Below are 16,444 nucleotides of genomic sequence, written 5' to 3'. Positions count from 1 at the left end.
TTACAGTAATGATGAGTCCCTAGCGAAGCTATCTTATAATACAGAAGAAACCTACAATGACACATAGGCAGGAACCATGTTTGACACTTGGTGCCTCTCTGGTCTAGCCCAAATTCTCAGAAATAGCCTGAAGATGATATTTCACGAGAAAATGTGGAAGAGTACGAAAGATGCAGGAGGACAGGAGTTCATGTGGCATGTTTCTAATAGGCATCAGGATCCCTATTCTCCTCTCTCCTTTTTGGACCCAAGCCAATTTGTAATTGTTCTTCTGTGTTTCGGTGCTTTATTTGTATTCCATTGTTTACTCTCTCTTTTTTTTTTTTTTTTGCGGTATGCGGGCCTCTCACTGTTGTGGCCTCTCCCATCGCGGAGCACAGGCTCCGGACGCGCAGGCCCAGTGGCCATGGCTCACGGGCTTAGTTGCTCCGCGGCATGTGGGATCTTCCCGGACCAGGGCACGAACCCGTGTCTCCTGCATCGGCAGGCGGACTCTCAACTGCTGCGCCACCAGGGAAGCCCTACTCTCTCTTTAGATCCTTTCTGCCCTTCCTTTAATACTAGTGCTATTTTGTTATTATATTTAATAAAAGCTTTGCTTTACGCATGTGTTTTAAATGTAACAAGTATAAACTATTCAAAAATATTTAATGCACCATAATTATTACATTTCACTTATATACATATAATATTTGTGTAAATGTATATATTTTCTAAATTGCATAAAATCTAGCTCTGAGACCTCACTTACTAGCGTCATCCAAAACTGTGGCCAGACATTTTTTGGTGATGGTCTTCCCCGCTCAGTGCAAGAATGTGGAGACAAGGCCTGTGGTCAAAAGTCTGTCATAGTCTTGGCTAAAATTCTTATTTTCCAGGTCTAGGTTCAAATATCCTACAACTGAGCATGGTAGATTTTGCTGGCTGTTTTCACACAGTCCATGCCAAGCACAGCAACAGGGACTATTGCCTTTGGGTCCCAAAGTGTAGCTCAAACGCAGGCCTGCCTCTCTGAATTCTGTTGTTTTTCCTATAGCATGCTGTGCACCTGCCTCTGACCCCCCATAATCTAGGGAATTTGAAAAACAAAACAGTACAAAAATGAATATCAGTTCTAAACAGCATTTCTAAAGTGTGTTCCATGGAGAACTGCTTCTTCACCATTACAGATGTTATCTTTAAAAAGTGTTTTATTGGGGCTTCGCTGGTGGCGCAGTGGTTGAGAGTCCGCCTGCCGATGCAAGGGACATGGGTTCATGCCCCAGTCCGAGAAGATCCCACATGCCGCGGAGCGGCTGGGACCGTGAGCTATGGCCGCTGAGGCTGCGCGTCTGGAGCCTGTGCTCCGCAACGGGAGAGGCCGCAGCAGTGAGAGGCCTGCGTACCGCAAAAAAAAAAAAAAAAAAAGTTTTGTTTACCAAATAAGTGCAGGAAATATCGAATTGAACAAATGTAAAGAGATTTCTTTATGGTAAGATTTCTTAGATACTTTGTATGGTAATATTGTATTTGAAATCTCCAAGAGGAGAAAATAATGAACATTTCTTGAAATTTTGTGACAACCAAAACCTTTTTTGTAAACCAAATTTAACTAGATTTTATAGAATCCTCTTTAGGACTCTTTAAAATAGGATGATTGCTTAATTCTGAAATCGAAGAATAATTGCACATTTAAAAAAATTTAACATTTAATTGAAGTATAGTTCATCTACAATATTATGTTAGTTTCAGATGTACAGCAAAGTGATTCATTTGTACATATATGTATGTCTATTCTTTTTCAGATTCTTTTTCACTATAGGTATTACAACACATTAAATATAGTTACCTGTGCTATACAGGTCCTTGTTGTTTATCTACTTCATATATAGTAGTGTGTATATGTTAATCTTAAACTTGCACATTTTTTTAAGGAACACATATTTTCTGTTACCTTGCTACTCAAAGTCTTGTCTGAGGACCAGAACTGAACAAGTCCCAAAGTGATTCCTAGGCCTGTTCAGCTTGAGGCACTCTTCTATAATCCTATGTCATTATTTTCCAGTGGGACTTTAATCTGTGGTAAGTAGAAGTCTTTCCTTGGGGTACAACCCTCATACCTGTTTGTATAAGATGCCTCACTCTGAGGAAAGAGAGGGAAGATTTATGTACCTTACCTCCTGATCTCTCATCTTCAGTAGAACTCAACCCCAGCAAACACACACACACACACACACACACACACACACACACACACACACACACACACACACACACACACACACACACACTCAGAGCCCAAACACTCCTTTACTGGGGGCTGGAGAGAAGTGAAAATTGGATCCAAACTGAGACTTATTCCCTCTGGAGAGGAGAGAAAAAAATGGGCCACAATAGCATCAACAGAGGGCAGGGTTGGGGAACCAATTCATCAATTCATTAAGTAAGTGACTTCATTCCTAGAAGGCAGCCTAGGAGATTGACTCAGTAGACTAGATAATCAACAATTTTTTTTTTTCCTTTTTAAGGAGGTTGGTAGAGATGTGTGCATTTGTGTTTAAAGGTTATGCTGGGTCAGTAACTAGGGGTAGAAACAAGAATATAATCTCATAGCAACTCAAAAAATACTCAACATCACTTTACTTGTTATTCCTCACCTTCTTCATTTCCCGTAAGAAAAATGAAAATTATGGCATTCACACCAGTCCTGATGAGGACTGCGATCAAGACAAACATGTATTTTCTGACACCTTTGAAATATGATACATGAGCTGACAGCTTTCTCTTGAAAAAATTCCTTCTTAGAAGTTGAAAATTCAATAAGTGATGCAATTTGACCTTTTAAAATGGTGAGCTATAAAAATCAAGGTTTTCTACCAACCTTTTCAACCAAGTTGGACTGCTTCGCAGTGTATTTCCCCTGTTGGACGAGCAGAGGAGGCCAGTTGTACCTATGTGCTTTTCAGATGCCAGACTACTCCCTCTGACCTGGAGATGTCTGTTCTTGCATTTACGGGAGTGGCATTTTCTGGGTCATCTAACGTGCCCTTCAAATTTGCTGAAATGTCAGCTCTTTGTTGGGCCTCCTCCAGCGTTACTTTGCTTCCTTAACCACCTTGTTGGGAAACAGCTGGGCAATATTGGATTTATCCAAATGCATCAAATTGAATATTGAACCAACAAGATCTGCAAATGTTTATTATTGAATTCCAGCATGTCTCAGGATTTGATTCTGTATCCAGGGTAGGGATTCCTCACCACGTTTCGTAGATTGAGCATGTAGGATTTTGTGTCACTGCATGATATAAGCCAGAAGACTGCTATGTACACAAGATTAAGTTGTGGCCCCTTGATATACAGGGTTTTGTTTGTTTTTTTTTCTGATACTACATATTCTGAGATTGTTACATTACATCCCTCCCGAGGCATATGAAAATGTTCAAGAGCATCATAAAATCCCTGCATAGCAGAAACAAAGCGTCTTTCTGATTCATGATTGATCTGACAGTGTCATTGCTTGCTTGCTCTTCTCTGAGAATATCTTCAATGTGGCAGAACTTCCTAGTTCATATCAAAACTCTGAAAGGGGTTAGTATAAAGTTCTTTGACAAAACAAATTATAGTAAACGTGCATAAAATCAGATCATTAATTGTACTTCTTTTCTATGACAAATATTTGGCAAATAGTTTTGTTTTTTTTTTAAAGAAGATGTTGGGGGTAGAAGTTTATTAATTTATTTATTTATTTTTGCTGTGTTGGGTCTTCGTTTCTGTGCAAGGGCTTTCTCTTGTTGTGGCAAGTGGGGGCCACTCTTCATCGCATTGCGTGGGCCTCTCACCATCGCGGCCTCTCGTTGCGGAGCACAGGCTCCAGACGCGCAGGCTCAGTAGTTGTGGCTTACACTCCTAGTTGCTCCGCGGCATGTGGGATCCTCCCAGACCAGGGCTCGAACCCATGTCCCCTGCATTAGCAGGCAGATTCTCAACCACCGCGACACCAGGGAAGCCCGCAAATAGAGTTTTAATTTTAAAAGTTTCTTGAGAACCCAGTGCTTATCATGTTCCTATTTTTTTTCTTTCAATCGGTTCCTGCAATTTCCACTGAACAGTGCTAGAAAAAGTAGAGATGAGTCAGTGAATAAGGATAAATTTTTCTAAGAGAGGCTTATGTGAAATCTTTTCAAGAGTCACTAAAACAGAAGGTCATCTTGCTTTACACAAAAGCACATTTTTGTTTTTCATCTGCTTTATCAAGGAAGCAAAGAGCTTTGGAAGTGATTTGCAGTATGTTTTTGGTGAATAATAAAACCTTTCTCTTTTCTCTCTTTTTCTCTGTCATAGTGACAAACATTTTGACACCATTCTTCAAATTATGGAAAATAATCAGAAAGGGGAAAGAGAGACGCTGTGTCACATTGTCAAAAATCCCTGGGCATTTCAAATTTTAGCTCTGCATGAAGAAGTGTGTATTTATCTAATTTCACACTTGGGTAGTGAATCATTAATCCAGAATGAAAATGGACATTTCACTGTTCCGGATTCCTCTTCCCGTTTAGAGTAGCCAATCAAACAGCTTAATTTTTCATTACTTAAACAAAGAAAGAATATTTGGAAATTATTTCTTGTACATCTCATTTATCCACAAACACTCTAATTAGCCTGCATGAAATTTGAAGCTATTTACATACATGCCTAATACAACTGTTTTTATTCTCCTATTTGACCTTACTTCTGTTTCTATTGCTATTTACTCCCTATTGCCCCTGGCTTTTTTTTTTCCTTGTGGAGTTCACTACTATGTTGCTTTCAGGTCTTCTAGACTTATACTTATTTGAAATAAGGTGAGCGAGTTTGGTGTTGCTTCCTTTACATGTTCTAAAGCAATATCAGCAATGGGGGTGGGTGAAATAATGAAGAGGGGTCAAAAGGTACAAATTTCCAATTATAATATAAATAAGTCATGGGAATGTAATGTACAGCATGGTGACAGTTAATAATACTGTATTTGAAAGTTGCTAAGAGAGTATAGATCTTGAAAGTTCTCATCAAAGGAAAAAAAAGTTTTGTAACTATATATGGTTAATGGATGTTAACTAAATTTATTGTGCTGATCATTTTGCAAAATATGCAAATATCAAATCATCAAATTGTATACCTGAAACTAATATGTCAATTATGCCTCAAAAATAATTTTTTTTTAAAGAGTAAGAATGGGTACTTTTAACCAACAGCACTCTTTGCCGCTGAATATGATTCATTCATGGGTCATCTTGATGCTCCCTTGGGTCCAGGTGTCAATCTTCTAATTTTTGGTTTGTGGGTCAAGCACATCTTTACAGACTTTTCAAACTAAAATTACCTCCATCAGTGTGTACTGTTCAAATGACATCCTTTTACAGCCAGTGTTTTCTCTGGGTCGAGTCATTGACATAAGCCACTGGTTCAGTCGTCACCTCTCATTATCAGGGGCCTGGCCTCTTTTAGACCCTGGGACACTGTTGGAAGGAACCTCAGAGACAAAAATCATAATCCTTCCTCCTCACTTTAAAATAATGATTGTACTAAGGCCCAGAGAAGGACAACAACTTTCGTTTTCACATTATGACATATTATGACATAGCTAGATCTAGACCCAAGCATCCTTGATCTGAGTCCTAAGTACCATTTTGGGAATACATCAACACTTTTCTTTTCTGTTTCTTTCTTTTTTTATGCCTTGTGAACACTGGGACAAGCCCAAGAAGCAGGGCTATTTCCATGGCCAAATATCCAAGCCTTCATTTTACATCACACTGACTCTCCTCAGAACTCCTCCCCTTCAAAAAGAAAGGAAAGAGGCTGCTCCTCCACTCTTCCTGTTTTCACCAGCACATTTAAGCTCAGATCCAGTAGAATATCTCCCCAACACACACACACACACACACACACACACACACACGGCTTGATTTAAACTAAGACTTGAGACCTATTGAATAACCCTCTAAATATAGACACAAATGGAAAAAAATCTGCTATGTTTTTTGAAGGGAAAAAATGAATCTACCACCCTTTTTGATGAGATTCAAGACTATGTGAGCAGCCAAATTCACATCACCCACTCCTACATGAGCACTTGTTGTGATCTGTATTTATTTTTATTTAGTATGCTGGCACCTGTTATACTCCTTTCTGCAAATGATAAGTTATTTTCCCTTTTTACTCCCAATTCTCAATCCATACCCTTTATATTCACTCAGAGGAAGTGAGAGTAACCTCACACACTAACACTTTGAGTCTGACAGAAGTACCTTTAGATCAAATGTCTCCGCCACCTGAAATGCCAAGGAAGCCTTTGGGTGCCCTTGAACTTTCAGGGCCAGGTGAATGCAAGGAATGCCTCCCTCACAGAGGCGGGTGGCACCGCTCTTCACCGTACTGGTGACAGGTATGGCTGAGGGTGAGGTCCCTTTTGTCTCTTGAGCAACCTGCCCAGATAGTCAGCCTTTTAAGCTTGTATGAAAAATAAATTCAAAGGTCACCTTCAGAATACCTGGTTAAGAGAATCTCCAGCCCAATCACTCATAAACTTCAGCTGATAAATTTATGAGACACCACCTCAGGTGATAAAGTGAAGCCAGAGCATGTTCACGCCACAGCACCTGGGTGACTTGCTTTTAGACACAATTCTTTGCTGATAACTCATGAAAAAGAGCTTTCCTCTAATAAGGGAAAAAGGAAAGAAGTCTCTCTTGGGCTTAAGATTGGAGCCACAAATACATTTATATGCTATGTAAGAGAAGTCAGCTAATTCATTTCAATAATCATTTATTGAAACCCTAACATAAGTTACACACTATGCTAGGACCCAGAGTCACAAAGATAATTGAGACCCAGTTCCCTGACTTGAAGAAGTTAACTGTATAATTGGGAAGGTCACAGCTTCAGCACTGAGGCTCTGGAACCAGCCTGCTAAAGTCTCCTCCCGCTCTGTTTATATGCCACTGGCATTTCCACTGTCCTGTGTATGGTACTGCACCTATGGAAGGCTCCTGACCAGCCCCAGCCCCTCTGCCTGTTAAAACTCTAGGATTTATTAATCCATTCATTATATATTTATTACATCCAGTAACTAAACAGGGGAGATGGAGAAGAACAAACATGCACAGCTTCTCTCTTATAGCTAGTGAGCCAAGACACGTAATGAACAAGCAAGTAAATGAATAATGTAATTCAAATAGTGCTATGAAAAAAGAAATTAAAGGTATGATATAATAGAGAGTAACTGAAATGGGTTAAATAAGACAAAATGATCAAGGAAGGTTCCCAGGAAAGTGACATTTGGATCAAAACCTAGATGTTGAGAAGGAGCTGGCCATGTGGAAATCTGTGGTAAGAACTTTCTAGGCAGAAAAACTATGAGTACAAAGGCCTTGAGTTAGGCACCAAGTTGAGATGTCTGAGGGACAGAAAGATGGCCAGTGGAACTGAGAAATTACAAGCCCATTAAGTAAAACAGAAAACAGTAGGAGATAAATTCTGAGAAGTAAGTAGGAGCAGCTCAGGTAGGAGCTTCTGAGCCATGGTGAGGATTATGGATTATACACCCACAATATCATTAGATGCTTTATAAGTAGTGGAATGGCGTAAAACGATGTATGTTTTAAAAATATCACACTGGCTCCTGTGTGATCAGTAACTCATACTAGTGCTTCTTACTGCATGAACCCTAGAATTCTGTGTCTCAAGTGAAACAACCATCTGTAGTCTTCAGGGTGAATCCTATATATCGCACATGTAAGAAGATACCGTTCACAATATATAACTTGTAATCTTAGTAACTACCATCTGCACCAATGATGAAACTTTGCATTATAAAAAACACCACTTGTTTGCCCTCAGCTTTCATTCAATAATTTTACACTCTTTGCTTTTTGGAAAAAATAGGAAAAAATTACTTTGAATATTTTATGGCATTTGTTAGACATTTATTTGTTCAGCAAATGTTTATTGAATGTTAGTTATGCACTAAGTCCTATTCTAGGTGCTATGATTACAGCAGTGACCATAGTTACGTAGTTTGTGCCTTCACAAAGATTTCACTCTAATAGGGAAGAAAGAGCTGGGGGAAAAAAGTAATAAAACTTCAGATAGGGATGCTTGCTATGAAGAAGAACAAGTAGGCAAGAGAATGGTTAGGGACTAGGAAGGATGGATATCTGATCCTAAGGAAAGTAAATTTTCAGGTCCAGGTGATATGACTAATTGAAAGAAATTTCTCTCTGAGTTGGCATTTATGTGATCATCCATGCTGCTTGCTTTGCTCCATATGCAGGTTAACTGGTTGGGAGAGATTCTTGACAGACGTTTGGCTGTGAATGTTTGCATTCATTTATTACTCTTATTTTTAAGAGGAAAATGAGGATTGCACTCCTTAGATGAAGGGTTGAGTCAAGTTAAGTTTCCATCTATTTCAGATGGGTATTTCTGTCTTGCTCTAGGTTCAATAGAGATTTGGAAAGCATTTTCATGGACAATAGAGAAAGGAGGTTTAGATCTGCCCTTGGAACCCGGGTTTCTCAATTGAAAAAATTTAAAAGTTCCTTTTCTCTGAGACAAAATGTAATTTCATGAAGGTCACCGTAATTCTCATCTACCTCCTGGAGAAAATTCTTGACATCAGCTTGAAGGTGCTTTTATAAGACACTCACTATAGAAACGTTCATTTCTTTTCAGTGTGTTTAATTCCCTACTCTGACGCTGGCTAGTTAAGTGACCTTGGGCAAATTGCTTTCTCTCACAAAACTTTTGATTCTCCCTGACAAGTTCCCTTTTCTTCATCACTCACACAGGTCTTGAAATCTCATCTCCTGCAGGAAGCAGTTCTAATAAATTAGAGAAGAAATGATTAATTCCAGTATGTCACTTCCATTGTGTTCTGCTTCTATTCTGTGTCCCTACTAAATGCACTTATCCCCTACCCCAGTTTATAGCTAATAAAAAGACACTTTGGTTTTAATTTCATTATTTATTTAAAACCAATTACTTATGTTGTCATCCCATCTACATACTTACCTATTTCGTAGGTTATATTCTAAAGTAATTAACTTATCCTTTCAGCTTCATTGAAAATGGTCTTTACCCTCTACCTTTAATTCTGCTTAACAAGAGAGGATATTTTTTTTCAGGAGTACAACTTCTTCCAGACACATCTGAAAATATCAGATGGCCCTGGGTGTCAGAGTATGGCCTAACATAGAGACTACTCTGAACACAGAGCCTCAATATGACTTTTATATCTGTATTCCTAGTCTTACATCCAGTGTCTTGCACATTGTAAGTGCTCAGTATTAGCTGGTCAAATGTTGGTAGCAAAACACATCTTAGTACTGCCTAAGAAACCAGGGTGCATCTCCTAGGATCTAAGTTTTCCACAGAGTTTAGTCATGGCTTTGACAGCCTGGGCTCTGGAAAGCTTGGAGGAGTAAAGGGGTAGGGAATTCTGGAAATCCAGCTTGCTACCATCTCTGACATTAATTAGCTAGATGATCTTGGGCAAATCACCTACTCTCCTTAGCACTCATATACTTATATGAAATTGAATGAGATTATTTCTAGAGTAATTTAGATGTATTATTATAGGAGTCCATGATTCTATTCATAATATCTCAAATAAACCAAAGCTTCTCCTAGCGACTATAGCTAAAAGTATGTTATGCTGTGGTCAGAAGTAATGTCTGGGTGATTCTGATCCTTCCCAATAAGAGGTTGGTATAATGGTTATGCTTGCAAGTGTACCAAGGAAGGAATTATCTTCTAAGCATTGGCATGTCCAGTGCAGAAGGAAACTAACACTGGACTTCAGTCAACTGGGAGCCTGAGATAAGAAAATTTTGATGTCGCCAACAGGCACATGAAAAATGCTCAATTATCAGAGAAATTATTAGAGAACTATTAGAGAAATGCAAATCAAAACTACAATGAGGTATCAGAATGGGCATCATCAAAATGTCTACAAATAATAAATGCTGGAGAGGGTGTGGAGAAAACGGAAGCTTCCTACACTGTTGGTGGGAATGTAAATTGGTGCAGCAACTATGGCAAACAGTATGGAGGTTCCTTAAAAAACTAAAAATAGAGCTACAATATGATCCAGCAATTCCACTCCTAGGCTTCCAGAAAAAACTCTAATTCAAAAAGATATATGCACCCCAATGTTCACAGCAGCATTATGTACAATAGCCAAGACATGGGAGAAACCTAAATGTCCATCAACAGATGGATAAAGAAGATGTGGTATATTTATACAATGGAATATTACTCAACCATAAAAAAGAATGAAATAATGCCATTTGCAGCAACACGGATGGACCTAGAGATTATCATACTAAGTGATGGAAGTCAGACAAAGAATGACAAATATCATGTGATATTGCTTATATGTGGATTCTAAAAGAAGGAAACAAATGAAATTATTCACAAAACAGAAATAGATCCACAGACATAGAAAACAAATTTATGGTTACCAAAGGGGAAAGGAGGGGAAGGATAAATTTGGAATTTAGGATTAAAAGATACATACTACTATATATAAAATAGATAAACAACAAGGACCTACCATATAGCACAGGGAACTGTATTCAATATCTTGCAATAATCTATAATGGAAAAGAATCTGAAAAAAATGCATATATATATGTATAACTGAGTCACTTTGCTGTACACCTGAAACATTGTAAATCAACTATACTTTAATAAAAATTTTTAAAAAAGAAGTTTGATATCTAGCAGGTAACTGGATCTTTTATTTAGCAAAGAAGGCTACACACATAGCAGGATACTAGGAAATACAACTTCTAGTACTGCTGCTGCAGCTATGAATATAATCTGCTTCACACTCAAGAGAACTGTAAGAATTAATGAGTGCAAAGTGCTACTGTGAAGGAGTGAAACTTCCAGAGCCTGGTCTATGCCTGTGAAATGGGCTGACACTAAATAACCCAAAGGTCCCCTAAGCATGGTGCCATAAGTATTAACATATGTATTACAGTGCATTAACAGTAGGGGCAATTAAAGTAACTCTGAGCTAAACATAACAATGGCTAAATCATCCCTACTAAGCAGAGCAGAAAATTGTACACAGCTTTTGGGTATGGGGCAGTGAATAAGATCACAGCACCTCAGTGGCAGTGAGGCAGGGGAAGCACTAAACGAAAGCTGTGGGATTCACAAGATACCCTGGCTCATTTCCAGGGAACACTTCCCCAGCAATTAAACATCAAGAGGGCATTCATGTACCCTGCACTAACTCAGTGCGGTTGTGTTTATTTGTCCCTTTGAAGACATATAGGAAAAAAGAACACTATTATCACACGCGGACATATGGGCAACATCTCAGCTGAATAATAAACTCTATCTTTTCCTTTACATCGCAAGTCTCCAGCTTTGAGGGTCTCCCTGCTGCTCGCATAAGAGAGCGCAGAGAGACGTCACCACCGGTGCTGTCTCGAGCATCATTCATGGGGATTACAGCATGACTTTACGGGGTAGCAGCACAAGTGGTTATACTGGGCATTCATTAGAGGAATGAAAACTTCTGTGAGAACTGACAGAGCACATTGTAGTCTAAGAGCTCCTTATTCAATGGCCTGTACTAATCACTGCTGGGGAAAAATAATCTTTTAATTTTTTGCTCGAATAATAAGAACTCCTGGGCCACTCTTCGGTTATCAAAGGCTCACTATGTGGTCTTTGTCCTCTTTGGCCACTGTGTCTGCTCCCAAGGACGCCTGTGATTTTAAAGTTACCCTCACCTTCTCCTACCTGAGCTTTCTCTTTCCCGGTCTCTCTTCTGTTAAACAGGAGCTTTGTGTGAGCAAGTTGCTATGGATGTTGCTGCTGCTTCAATGAAAAGTGTTATGAATAAAGCCACATTTTCCTAAAGGCTTCAAAAAACAAAAGAGCTGGTTGGTTTAACAGCCATCCTTTCCAAGAGTTTTCTGCATGATTAGGAATATAAGAATACTGCTTATAATCTGAGAACTCCCCTCTTTCCTTCAGAAAATAGAACAGAACCAAAGAAAACGTTTTTGCTGCTTTCTGAAAAATAGCTACTTGATAAGAAATAAGTACAAATTGTGAGACTATTTCTCGAAGCCTGGCTCTGTTTGGGGTTCTTAGGCCATAGTCCCAGGCTATATCTTCACTCACTGGATTTCAACTTTCCATGTGTTGCAGTGGTAATCTGACCTATAGGACACAGTTACACATGCTTAAAAATTACAGTCCTCTGTTCTGTTCTCACACTGGTAGAGGACAGATTCTTAAAGGTATAGAGGTTAAGCAGTGGAGTCATTAACATCAAGATGGTTAAGTCTCAGAATTACCTTCTGCCTTATGAAAATTTATAAATACTCTGTTTTACAATGTGACTTATATTTTGACTTTTACTGTTCCTGTTTTAGTTTTAGTTTCGTTTGGTTTTGATTTTTAACAGTAATTTGCTGGGGATTCTGTCTGGTTAGGAAATAATCTTTGGGGAAAACGATGTATGAAAACCCTTCTATTTCAAAACATAAGTTATAAATAAGATTTATTTGTGTTGAAAAAAATCAGAATTACTTAACAAATAATCATTTTACTTGCACATTTCCTCCTTTTTCTATCCAGATTCCATCAACCCAGGCCTGGCTTTGTGTGACCTGTGTGACCCTGTTAAAATGCTTAAATGTTAAAAAATGATTAAAGAGGATAGTCAAGGTGATAAAAACAAATTTTATCTAACATTTCATGAAGCAGTCAGTCTCTATTCCCAAGGGTCCAGAGAATTGCAAAATGGGGCTGGAAGGCAGGAAGCTTTTATAGGATAAAGAATAATGAACAAAGAAGAGAGAAATAGAAAATGAATAAGGAACGGGAAATATGTAACAGAGCCCATATGCAATGGCTTATTCTTTTCCTGCTCCTGAATTGACTCTGTACCACTTATTTCCTATCTCAAAGACCTCATCTTTCCAGTTGCTCAAGGAGACACATAAGAATGTTCATCCTGGGCTTCCCTGGTGGCGCAGTGGTTGAGAGCCCGCCTGCCGATGCAGGGGACACGGGTTCGAGCCCCGGTCCGGGAGGGTCCCACGTGCCGCGAAGCGGCTGGGCCCGTGAGCCATGGCTGCTGAGCCTGCGTGTCCGGAGCCTGTGCTCCGCAATGGGAGAGGCCACAACAGTGAGAGGCCTGCGTACCGCAAAAAAAAAAAAAAAAGAATGTTCATCCTCTTCCCTTTCCTTCTTGCATCACATCTAGTAGCTCCTAGATTTCTCTTTTCACAGTTCGTGACTGATTTCAGAATAAAATAAATTCTCTGTAATATGACGTGAAAGATCTTCCTGATCTGACCCCTAATTATTTTCCAAATTCATTCGCTGTTGTCTTTGCTGTTTCCCACCCCCCCAAATCACTTTTAAACTACTTACAATTCCTCAAATGAAATGTCCTCTTTCTCATTTTCATAATTTCCCACATTCTACTCTTCTTCCATAACACAAACACACTGTATTTGCCTTCCTAGTAACATTTATCACAAAGCATTGCTGTTGTTTATTTATGTGGTTTTTCCAGTAGGTTTTCATCTTCTTGAAGGCAGACACCATGTTTCAGTTTTTTGTATCCCCTATAACTAGCAGAGAATTTAGTATACGATATATATTAAATATAATCCATGGATATAAGCATGTGCCCCATATTTTAAAAGTTTCAATGACCTCGCATTGTTTTCAGTATAAAGTACACACTCTTCAGCACCTCTCCTGTATCATCTTTTCCCACTTTTCTATTTTATGTTTCAACAATAAGGAGGTACTTCCGGCTAGTCGTTGTCTCATACTGATTTACTTCTCTTTGCTTCTGTATACGATGTTGCTCTTGCCCAGAATAGCTCCCCCTCCACATTTTCTGCCCAGTGGACTTCTATTCATTCTCGAAAATTTAACTCAAGCATCAGCTTTCTTTGGAAGTCGCTGTGCTCTCTCTCCTTTCCCTTTCCTGCAATTTAGGCTCCCTCTCCTTTAGCATCTTAGGGCTTCTTTCTCCCTTATTATACTTTTCATATTATATTATACCTTTTGCTTTGATTGTCTTGCTCTTCAGAGAAAGGACAGATCCTTCTTACATCCTCAATATGTAACAAGACACATGGTGGGGGGCTCAATAAATATTGAAAAACGGAAAACATTATATATCTAGAACTAAGTCCCAGATATCTGTCCTGCTTTTCTGAATAATTTCCATTGCATCATGACACTTTCCATGAAAAGAGTTCCCTCCAAGATAGATCATACAGTATTTCAATGATGCCATCATTGTGTAACACATTATTAGTTCTGTATTAGATAGGAAACAGATTAAGAGGCTGTAAGAAAGACACCTAAAATATAAAGTAAAATGAAAGCTTCTTGCTCTCTCTTGTAACATTCTAGAGATACTTAGCTTTAGGCTGCTATTAGTTCCCCGCCCCCCCACCAACCAGTTCTCCAATTATCGGACACCAACCTGATGTCCTACAATTCAATTCAATTCTGACTCTGACTAACCAGAATTAGTGTCAGACTCCACAGATTAAGGGCTTAATCCCACAAGACTGTCTTCACTTCAGATGCCAGTGTCAAGTAACAGGTCCACAGGTTACCCACACTTCTGTTTGACATGGTTATAAAATTGGGGGTTCCCATAAGCTCTTCTCCATGTTTGATAATTTGCTGGAACTACTCACAGAATTCTGAAAAATGCTATACACTCTGTTATAGTTTATTACAAAGGCTATAAATGAACAGCCAGATGAAGAGGTACATTGGGTGAGGTCCATAATGGTCCTGAGTGCCGGAACCACTGTCCCCATGGAGTTGGGATGCACTGCCCTTCTGGCACATGGATGTGTTCCCAAACCTGGAAGCACTGTGAAACTCATCATTTAGAATTTTTTATGGAGGTTTCATTATCTAGGTGTGGTTGATTAAATCATTGGCCATTGGTTATTAACTCAATCTCCAGTCCCTCACCCATCCCTGGAGGCTGAGGAGTGCGACTGAAAGTTCTAAGCTTCTAATCAAGGGTTGGCCTTCTGGTGACCATGCCTCATCCTAAAGCTATCTCTAGGGGCCTGCCAAGAGTCGCCCCATTAGAACAAAAAACACTTCTACTACTCATCACTCAGGAAATTCCAAGGGTTTTAGAATCCCTGTGCAAGGAACCAAGACAAAGGCCAAATTTATTATTAGCACAGCTGCAAATGGTCTGTTCCATGAAGTCATTCAGGTACCCAAATTACTTCTATCTTGTTCCTCCAGTTGCTCTTGGCTACATGGTTGAAGCTGAGTTGCCACTACCAACACTTGACAACCTATAGACAATGGCAAGAGAGGATACAGGAGATAAGATTTCTTTTAATCTTGTGAAATGGAAGTTACATATATCATTTCAGTTTGCATTCTATTAGGAAGACATGCAGCTACAAAGAAAACTAGAAAATGTAGTCTCATGCTGGGTAGTGTGTGTCCATCTAGTAAAGTTATTATAGAAGAAGGAGAGAACAGATCTTACAAGACAAATAACAGTAAGATTCAAGTTCCTATTTTGAAATTACTTTTACAGCAAATTTACTGCAGTGTCCATGAGTGTGGGTTCTGGAGCCAGTTCCAACTGAGCTCTAATCATTGCTGGGTGTGTGGCCTTTGACGTTAGTTAACCTTTCTATGTTTCTGTTTCCTATCTATCAAATGAGCATAAAATAATATCCACTCTTTACATTGAGAATTAAATAAATTAATACAGGAGAAAAACTTAACATGTATCTGGCACAATGCGAGCTCAATATAAATATTAGCTTTTATTCTATCTATTCCTACAGGTGTTCACACTTATTTTTCTCCTTGTGAATATAAAGAAATATTTATTAAGTGAAAGAACAACCTAACTAACCAATAAGTATGCTCTCTATATTAAACAACTCAAGAAATAAATATTTTTATATCCTATGTTCAATTTTCATAAATGTCTGCCTTTATCCTCACTTTGAGATTCTCAGTTATTACTTTTTATACTATCAGTGTATCTTCCTCTAGAAGCCTTCTCTTTCTAATTTATGGGTTATAATATCTGTAAGTTTTTCCACCAGGTAATTGAACTTATTAAGGCTGTGTGTGAAATAGAATTAAATTGGCTCTGGGAGATAACCTAAGGGACATTTTTATGATGTAAAGTAAGCATACATTTAGTGCCTTGTCCTTGCAAATCTTTTTTTATTATTCAAGTATATTTTTGTTTATTTCCTATGTTTATAGATAGCTTCAACAAATAAGTATCTCTGGTGAAGTTAGTTAGGAAGTTTGATTTCCTCATACACATAGAGACAATTACCAAAAACTTAATAAAGTTTTGAAATGTGAAGTATAAAGGGAATTTTAAAAAACAATAAGTATCACAACATGTTGAATTGAA

This window comes from Kogia breviceps, chromosome 5, assembly GCF_026419965.1.
Source record: "Kogia breviceps isolate mKogBre1 chromosome 5, mKogBre1 haplotype 1, whole genome shotgun sequence".
Classification (NCBI taxonomy): Eukaryota; Metazoa; Chordata; class Mammalia; order Artiodactyla; family Physeteridae; genus Kogia; species Kogia breviceps.
This window is presented reverse-complemented; position numbering follows the sequence as displayed.